A 10066-nucleotide genomic window follows, 5' to 3' on the forward strand; every position below is an offset into this window, starting at 1 on the left:
AACTATGTGATAATAACCATAACAATTGTAGTTAACATTATTGAATGTTTTCTGTATCAGGCACTATGCCAAGTACTTTACATGAACTAACTTCTTTTGTCCTTGTAGTTCTATGAGGTATATATTGTTATACAGATCAGAAAACTGAAGCACAGAAAGGTTAGGACACTTGCTGAAAGTCACACAATTGTGTAGTGGATCTGAGTTTGAAATTCAGAGCCAGAGCTCCTAACTACGACGCTATAATGCATAGGCCCTGGAGTTTGACACAGGATTAGAGGTAAGGCCCTGAAACTTATCTACCATATAACTTTGAACAAATTATTTAATCTCTCCAAGCCCCAGCATCCTTATATGTAAAATGGCATTGATGAAAAGCATAGTCACAAGGTAGTTGTAAGGATAAATTAGTTGATGCTTGTGGAGAATATAACACAGTTGCATACCAAGTGTTTGATAAATGTCATCTGTCTCCCACTCTGTCCTCTACTTTATCATCACCCTTAATCAAATAACAATGCAAGCAGTGTGGGTGCTTTTAACAATGATGATTTATTAAAAGAAATGACTCTTTTTCCTTTCCCCAACACATCTCTTGTAATCTCCACACACACGCCCCCATTTTCAACTGTCTTCCTGGTCAAGGAGTTCTGGTCATATCTTTGAAGATAGGAAGCGATGAGAAATTATTAGAGAAGGATGAGCCTTAAGATAAATCTTCATCTGAAAAATGGACCAAAAAATTATACATGAGACCTGCTGTTTTGGGGACCTGAAATTACAGAAGGCAATTGAGGTGACAGTTCCCAGTTCTTGGAATCAATAAGCACCTACAAAGAGCCAGCAAGGCCAAAAGCATCCCAAATGTTGTGGATGGATTGGATAGATAGTACCTTCTAAACACAAATGGGTAACTTAAAGTTTATGTTGATTCTCTTGTGTTAATATTACATTAGTTAATAAATACAATTTAATTTATAATCAAGACTGAATCATGATAACTTTTCATTGTGCATTTTTTTTCATTGGATGGCTACTGAAAATAAAGAAACTATCATGTGAAAATCCTGAAATATTTCTACAGAAGAGGGATTCTCCTAGGTCCATCTGGCAGTGTGCATCAGAGGCTTAAAATGAACATAGTCTTTGGTCATAAATTATAATTCTTGGAATTTATCCCAAGGAAATTACTAAGGGCATGTACATCAATTTAGTATTCATTATAACCATGTTAATAACATAAACAATAAACATATTAAATGTGTATTAGTGGAGATTACTAAGTATATGAGCATATATGATGGAATTCTATAAGGCTGTTAAAGGTGATGGTATAGAAGATTGGTGTTAAAGATCGTTCACCAACTATTTCTAAGTGAAATAATTAAGAAATCAAAATAGACACAAGATTATCTCATTTCAATTTATGTATTATATATTTGCATGTGTGTTTAAAATATGCACCAGGAACGCCTGGGTTGGCTCAGCTGTTGAGCCTTCCTCCCAGGGCATGATCCTGGAATCCTGGGATCGAGTCCCACATCAGGCTCCCTGCAGGGAGCTTGCTTCTCCCTCTGCCTGTGTCTCTGCCTTTCTCTGTGTCTCTCATGAATAAATAAATAAAATAAATAAATAAAATAAATAAATAAAATCTTTTAAAAAATTAAAAAATAAAATATGCACCAAAGTATTAAGCAGACATCATTTGGGAGTAGGGGATAATGTGACTGATTTTTATATTCTTTTTGTTCAAATAAATAGTCTGAGTTCTGTCCTGGATATACTGGGTAATGAAATTATTTTAAAGGTTTGGAAGCCACCATCCAGTGACAGATACTTCCTTTTCTTGGGAAAGGTATAAGAGGGAGAGGGCACAGAGACAGGCTTCTGTCCCACCCACTTCTGGAAAGTCCCATCACAGCCAACCTATCTAGCTTGGATGAGGTTTGAGGAAGAAGGGAAGGGCCTGATGTTTTTACCTGTCCTTAGGCTGGAGCACAGATGTGGCCACACCCATTGCTGACACAGTGCTCTCCTAGATCACAATCCTCGTCATTTGTGCAGAGCTCAACGCAGGTTCCTATGTCAGAACAGACCAGCTGAAAATGACCCTGCTTTAAGCACAGTTATCAGAGAGGACTGATTGAAAGAACCAGTTCCACTTTTGTCTTTTAGTTCAGTAAATAAGGGAATTTGTAAATGATTACTCACAGAACAATACTCATTAACATCTTCTATATTTTAGGTAAAAACAATGCATTCACATTCTCACAATAAAGGAAGGCCTATTTTAAAGAAGAGAATAACTGTGTTTGCAGAAGAGAAGTGTAAAGAAGCCCATTCATATGTCCTTACTTCACTCCTCTGCAGGAAAAGGGACAGAAGACAGGAAACATATTCACCAAATGTCGTCAAGGGTGCCCTGCAGTCACCCTGCAGGATGAATCTGACTTACAGTTGTGGCAGCTGGGGTGCACCGAGGTGAATCCCCCCTATTAGTAGTTACAGAAGTGGAATTAAATCGTGACCTGCCTGGCCCGAGGCCAAGTTCCCTCTGCTGTCCCACATGATGAAATAGACCCTAACATGAAGAGCACATCTCCCAATTTCAAGGAGTCATTCCTGACCTGAGTGGAAGCCCCCCAGGTTCCCAGAGCCTCAAAGATAGTCTTTAAGAACCAGTGAAGTAGGTCCAAGAAGCTGGTTAAGACTCCACAAGAACTTCTAGTTAAATGTATGCAGAGCTCTGGACAAACGTATGCTGTGCTTCTGTTGTGCTTGTGCTTTTGCTTCTACTCAACCAATATCAGGAGTTTCTCTACCTGATTTTGTGTCTGGACTTCTCTGGGTTTTTGTTTCCTCATTTGTAAAATGGAGCTCTTGGATCCAGCAGGGAAAATGAAATTCATTCTCCAGTGTCAACTCTGATCAGTAGAGATGACTATCCGATGCTACGTTGAGAAGGCTGGGATACCTTGTCCAGGCTCAGAAGGAAAAGAATGCTGTGATGACCAGCAGTGTAAGACTGTAAGAAGGGGGCCTGGTGGAATGTCTACAATATACTTGCAGACCTCAGAGAAAGTCAATACAACACCTCCATGCTTTTATTCTCTGTTGTTATGTATTGGTGAAAAGATTGCAGATTTTGTCCTCACTCATAATAGTTTGGTCATTCATTAAATCTGTTCATTTCTTACTATGCACACAGCATAGAGCTAAGTTATTCAGAAAATATAAAGATATAAAGTAGAGCAGCTTAGAATCTAACAATGGAGAGAAGACTTGTATTCAAAATATTAAAAACAAGGCAGTATGTGACAAGTGTCCTGAGAGGTTTCATGCAAAGGAAAAGGGGCTCAGAAGAGAGAGGACATTACTTCCAATTAGATAAACCAGAAAAGGTGAGTCTTGAAGTATAGGAATCTTTTTAAGGCAGAATTGAGGCGGGTAGTGGTGGTAGAGTCTTGTAGAAGAGAAAAGAATTACTAGAAAAAGTTCACAAGGGGAAATGTAACAGGGCCTGGAGTGGGAAGATGTGTGCAAGGCACCTAGTTTAAGGAAGCATTTGTACAACCCTGAGAGTGACCACCTCCTTAAATATGGCACCCTGGTGCCTCATCTCCTCATTCCTCTGTCTAAAATACAAGGAATACAGGAGGACTGGCAAATAAATGCAAGGTGGGATAAGGATAAGGGGGCAGTTGGAAGTCAGGCAGGAAAAGGAGGCAGGACATAAAGTTACCAGGGCCAGATTTTGAGGACCTGAGGAGTTTGGGTTTCATTTGGTAGGCCAAGGGAGGGATATGCCTGCAGTTCACTTAAGAAGACTATTCTGGTGTGAGGACACAGAATGGACCAGGATTCAGTGAGCAAGCAAACCTGAGAAGCAATCAAGGACCAGGAAGTGCTATCAGGAAACTACTGTGTTGGCCCAAGCATGGGGTAGTCAGGGCCGGACTTGCTGTGTGGCAAAGGGGAATGGAGAGGAAGGAGCACACGCAAGAAACAATTTCAAAGAACGGATGGTATTTGGCAACTGGTTTAAAGTGGGGGGAGGACAGCAAGGGAGAGAGAGGAGTTAAGAGTTGAATCCAAGAATCTTTAGGGAGAAGAAGGGGGCTACAGTGAAGATAATCCAGGAGAGAAGAAAGTTTAAGGATTGAGGGAGTTACAGATTTTCACTGCTGAGGAGAGCCAAGAGATTTGCAGATTTGCCAGCAGATCTTGGGAGTGAAATTCCTGGAGATTGCTGGGGACAGGAATGGTGACACTCAGTCTTCAAGGGGTAAAGGAATGAGTTGTGGAGTAGTAAGGGCAGAGAGTTAAGACTGCTCCCTTGAGAATGTTGGTAGTAAAGGGAAAAGTGTAGAATGAGATGATTCACATTTAACATGATTAAGAAAATGTGTTCTTTAGTGATCTGATCTATTTGTAGCAAGAGACCAAGAAATCCAGGGGGGAAAGAGACACTGGGGAAGATGGCAGGTGGCTGATGGGGGAGCAAAAGGGAAGAGTGGCGAGTCCAGCCACAGGAACCAGCCAAGAAAAGGAGGGGGAATAATGGAGACAGAAGGAGAGAGGTACAGCAGTCAAGGTGGCTCCTGGACTCAAGTATCTTGCCTTCTGCCCAGACTCACCTAGAAGTCTCAATGGTCTTACCGCAGCCTGGAGCTCCTGTACCTCTGAGCTGAGGGTGAGAAGCATCACCAGAAGGAGGAATCCCCCCAACTTCATGTTGCTGTCGGAAGTCTTCGGTAAAAAGGCAGCAAGACTGAGAACAGCTGAAATTTATGCTCCTCCACCCACTGAGCCGGAACACAAGGCCAGGGGTGGGACTAGGGATGAGAACCTAAGCCCTGCCCAGAAACTACTTCTGAAGAACTCACACCAGTAGGTCTCCTGAGTAAGGCCTCATTGTTGCCCAAGATAGTCTCTGAGCCAAAGGAACACCCTTCTCTGGCAGATGAGTAAGAGTCTCCTAAAGCAGGAAAGCTGTGAGTGACAGAGAAAGGGGTGCAGTGGGTGAGGGTGACCACTGACTCTTATCATGTACTTTATCCACTCATTCCTTTTTCAACACAAGTAAATGTCTCCTCTGGGCCAGGCACATGCTAGGCACGGAATACACCCTTATAGAATTTACAATTAAGAACTGGATATTGGCAAGGGTGCAGCCCCCTATTTCACTTCTCCCCCCCCTCCCCCCCCCCCCCCCCGCCGGCTCTGGGACCTAGAGTCTCTGGTATTGAGGACAGAGAGTGAGGAGAACCGGCAGGGATGCTCCTAGGTCACCGGCTAGTGGGAATGAGGCCCCGTTAGTTTTCTGGGTTGGTCTGATTTAGGCAGCTGTGGTTGTCTTTGCCTATATATGTCCTTTTCTTGACATAGGATTTCATTTTATCTTGTTCACCTTCTTTTATGAGAACCCTAACTCTCAACATACAAGATGTCTCTCATCAGGCAGCACTCGGGTAGAAGGGAGGAAGGGCAGGGTAGCTACAGCAACCAACCATCTGGGAGTGAGATTTCATTTCCCCCTTCTTGTAAGTGTTCTTAAGCTACATAAGTGATTTTCTGAAACCTATACTCCCCTTGGTTTATTTGGAGGAATACGCCCTCCTTCCCTCCCCAGTGGCAGTAGGGGCAGAGGCACATGTAACTTCTGACCATGAATATTGTGTCCCATAAGATGTCTTATTTGATGTCGTATAAGGATGACTGGCTGCTTGGGAATGGCAGGATTAGTTTGCAGATTCTTATAGCTCTAGGGAGAGGGTTGACTTCTTTTCAATCCCCATCACTTCAAGTAGAGTCCTTGACATTTTACCTGGGGCCCTGGTTTTTAATTCTAGGGCTACAGAAAGAGACCCTCCCTATCATGCTTCCTCTGTCACAGTTCCTGAAATGACACCAGTGAGAGGTCCTTTGGGCAAAGAACTGACATCATAAACTGCTAGTAACCCCATGTAGGTTAAGAAATACAGTTACAGGTTATTCACAAAGCAATTTTGCCAACTGCCTCAACTCAATCCTGCCTATCCCAAAGCTGAAGTTGGTTGGTGTCCAATTTCTATAACAGAGTCAGAGCCAGAGAGAAACATTTAAGAGGTCCTAAACACTGAAAAAACTATAATGATGTTCTCCATGTGCAATTCCAATTTTTAAAAAATGCTTAACTTTGAAATAAAAAATATTTTGAAATAATTTTGAAATTTCAATGAAACTCAAAAGTATGTTGAAATTAAGCCTGTTTCCTTTTAGATGTCCTTTTTTCCCTGATTTTACTTTGGGTGCCTTGTTTTGCCAGTGCCCTAAGCACATGCTTTGTTTGTCCTTTGGGTTACTCAGAGCTGAATAGGGCCTTGGCAATGCAGCCCTAGCTGGCTTCCCTGCCTCCTTCCTTCCTCTTCACCCTGGCACTCTGGGCTGCTCTGGTTGCTGCCCCTTGCCAGTACATCATACTCTGTTCTTTGAACTTGGAACACCTTTTCCCTTTCTTTTCCTGCCACGTCTTGCCAGGCTTAGCGCAAACATCACTGCTAAAACCCTCCTCAACCCTGGGAGGGGTAACTTTATACTTGTCTGATCATAGCACTTAGCACACTACATTACAATTAATTATTATTATTTTTACATATCTCTTCTGTGAATATCCTGATGGCTAGGATGAGGGAGTCATCCTATGTATATTTTGTCTTCTGTGCTCAGTGATAAGCATTTACTTTGCTCAATGATCATTAAATGAACACATAGTAGAGACAATGAGAAATGAATGGGAGTTTTTACTAAAGGTTGGGAGAGAGAAGAGTGGGAGAGTGGAAGGGGTTTTGGTGCATGGGGTTGAGAATGGGTCTGAATAGCACCCATTGTGCACCTTTTCATTGCCCGAATGGAAGCCCCATAAAGGCACTAATAGCAGGACAGACATGGTATTGCAGCTTGATAAACTTTCATTTGAATCCTTCCATGTGGTCATTTCCTGGGTGTGTTCATGGGCAAATATTAATATTAGTGAATGAAAAAATTGCTTTAACAGTTTTTTGGAAAAAGCCTTATTGATCTCTTACTCTGTATCACACCCTGTATAAATGCTGGAGATGTGGTATGAACAAGGTGGACTTACTCTTACAAAGGGAGAGGTAAACATTCAACAGCACACATGCTAGTATGAAACGAAGAAAATAATCTGTTTATATAAGCAAATTTTGAGCAAATGTCCCCCAGGCCTATCAAGGGGAGTGACGTTTGCATTTAAACTTGATTGTGCTCCCAATCTGCCACCCCCCCCAAAAAAAATCAGCAACCTTCAAAGGGTTCCCCACCCATGATTCTTCCTGCTTCTCAAGCCATATATTGGAGGAAATGTGACCACTTTGGAACCCTAAGTTTAAAGTCAATCCAAAAAGTACTAGATATTTTCAATCCCACATTTAGAATGCTGCAGGAGAGAATTTGATGGTCAGATTGTTGATGATACAAACAAAGTTCCTGAGGGCCCTATGTGTGTGTGTTCAGGGGGGACAATTGAGGGAGCCATTGTAATTAGGAAGATACCCCATATAGTTTCCAATACAGACGAGCACTATTACTTCCCTTTTACAGGTGAGAAAATGAAATCACAGAGGTTTAGTAACATACCCAAAATAATACAGCAGAACTAAGATCAAACGCCAAAGACTGCTCTTAACCAGTACACATTACTGTCAGGCCAGGTCCAAGTTCCTAGAAAATAACTTTGACTTCTTTGTGGGACACAGGTAAATGGGTTTTGAAGACATGGCAATAGGCCTGGTGCTAAGGTTTCATTAGCAGAGCACAACTGCTTTGCTACAGTGGATTCTGATGCCCAGTCAGGTTAAAGGTAGGACTCATCCACCTAAAACTGTAACTTTGATTTTAAGAGAGTTGAGGAACAGCAATATGATCCTTATTTCTGGCTGTTCACTAAGGCTGATACGAGTATAGCCCAATGCATAAATGTGAGGACTCCAGGGTGCAACAGATCCAGTTTGCCTCTGGCTCCACTACTTGGTAGCTATAACACCTTGGGAAAATTAATTTCCCTTTCTGAGCCTCACTTCCTCATCTGTAAAGCAGGCACTATAATTCCTACCTCATTGGCTTGGTGGGCAAATTAAATAAACATATATGTACATATATCTACTTCTGGCACAGTCCTCAAAACTGGCAGCTACCATTATAATTAATTTCTATGAAGGGGAATGCATGGGGGTGCCTGGGTGGCTTCTGCTTGGGTTGTGATCCCAGGGTCCTAGGACTGAGTCCTGCATCAGGCTCCCCACAAGGATCCTTTTTCTCCCTCTGCCTATGTCTTTGTCTCTCTGTCTCTCATGAATAGACAGCATAGAAAGAAAGAAAGAAAGAAAGAAAGAAAGAAAGAAAGAAAGAAAGAAAGAAAGAAAGAAAGAAAGAGAAAGGAAGAAAGAAAGAAAAGGAATGTACGGCTTTCTATTCCCAATAGCAGGGCACTTATAGACAGCCCATGCAAAAATGTACCAGCTCATTAAGGAAATATCACAAAAGAAAGGGGAATCAGAACCTGTCCATATTTTATGCTGCTGGAAATTATAATCTGAACCATGAAGAGACTGCAAGACTTAACTGATATTACTATCCATTCAACAACTGTATGTGGGCTCATGATTCCCATCTGAAGGTCAGGAAACGTAGCATGTGACCAAGTTTTGCCTAATGAGGGTCAATTAAGTCATAATCTTATATCATTTCTCCTCAAAGTGGTAAAGAGCATAGTACCTTAGAAGGTACTGTCCCCATCCAAAGAGTCCTTGCTCCAGATAAGAGCCTTTGCAGGACAAGGAGCTCATTATCAGCAATGCCTAGTGAACATTCACCTGCTCCAAATACCAGCTCTGCTGCTCCCTGAGCTATTCAATTAGAGCGTGAGACCAAGGTGGAGGTGACCTGGAGAGGATAACATCTGATCCTCAGAAGAATGCTAAACATGTGTCCTCTTTGTGCTGTGTCAAATCTAGATCATGTAGCAGGCAAGAGTCTGAGCTCAGGGGTTATATCCTGATTCCCACTCAGTAGCTATGTGACCAGGGACAAGTTACTGAACCCTTGGGAGGCTCTGTTTCCTCCCCTGTAAAGCGAGCATAAGAATACTACCTGCCCCACAGTGTTGGGATGAGAATTCAATGAGAATTATGTTTATAATTCAGCACCATATCTGGAAGACAGCAAGCACCTTATAATTATAGCTATTTTCAGAATCAGTGTCAGTGTTATTTAAAAAGAAGTTCTTTTATTTTTAAGATTTTATCTATTTATTTAAGAAAGAGAGTGTGACCACACAAGTGGTGGGGGAGGGGCAACAGGAGAGGGAGAAGCAGACTTCCTGCTGAGCAGTGAGCTGGACAGGAGGCTCCATTCCAGGACCTTGAGATCCTGACCTGAGCTGAAGATAGCCCCTTAACCAATGGAGCCACCCAGGCACTTCTAAAAAGGAATTCTTGCTTATAACTAAATGTACTTAGGTTTACACCTCAGATTGTGTGACCTTGGTTAAGTCATTCCATCTTTGTGGGATGAAAGGCTCCTCATTGCTAAGAGCTGTTGCTAGAGCAGGAAGCTCACAAGTACCCTCCCAACCCCCTTTTGAAACCCCTTGGACGTGAGCACTTCTCCTTTACACAGACACAGGTGTATGCTTCTTTAAATGAAGTGAATTCTATATTACCAGTGCTCTTGAGCATTGCTATGTGGGCAGCAAGATGCCGGGGTGAATACCAGTGAATGCAGGAGCAGAAGAGGCCCCTTGCAAAGGAGCTCTGGAAAAGAGGACAGCATGTGAGTAGAGATGGAGGTGGCACTTGAGATGCCACCCTGGGCTTCCTCTTCCCATACAATGCCTTGTGCCCCTGCCTTCCCCACTCCCTTCCCCTCCTGCTCATCTTTGTACCCGCATCCTTCTATCCATTTCCTTGTTCTCGCATTGGCAAGCAGTGGCTGATTGGATTTGCCAATCACCTTGCAAGTTTGGAGGGCAGACCCTGAAGCTCTATGCTGAGAGTGGGGAGGGCTG

The 10066-nt window shown here is 42.5% G+C and overlaps 1 long non-coding RNA gene across 1 annotated transcript; it reads right to left on the reverse strand.

Annotated features, from left to right (window-relative positions):
- Positions 1–533: 533 nt before the first annotated feature.
- On the reverse strand, positions 534–4798 carry LOC112655445 (uncharacterized). The gene is made up of 3 exons (XR_003133675.3): positions 4638–4798; positions 1980–2080; positions 534–723 (listed from the first exon to the last, which is right to left on the reverse strand). It is a non-coding gene; the product is annotated as an uncharacterized LOC112655445 (long non-coding RNA).
- Positions 4799–10066: the final 5268 nt, after the last annotated feature.

The sequence above is a fragment of the Canis lupus genome, chromosome 9 (genome assembly GCF_003254725.2).
Source record: "Canis lupus dingo isolate Sandy chromosome 9, ASM325472v2, whole genome shotgun sequence".
NCBI classification, from domain to species: domain Eukaryota; kingdom Metazoa; phylum Chordata; class Mammalia; order Carnivora; family Canidae; genus Canis; species Canis lupus.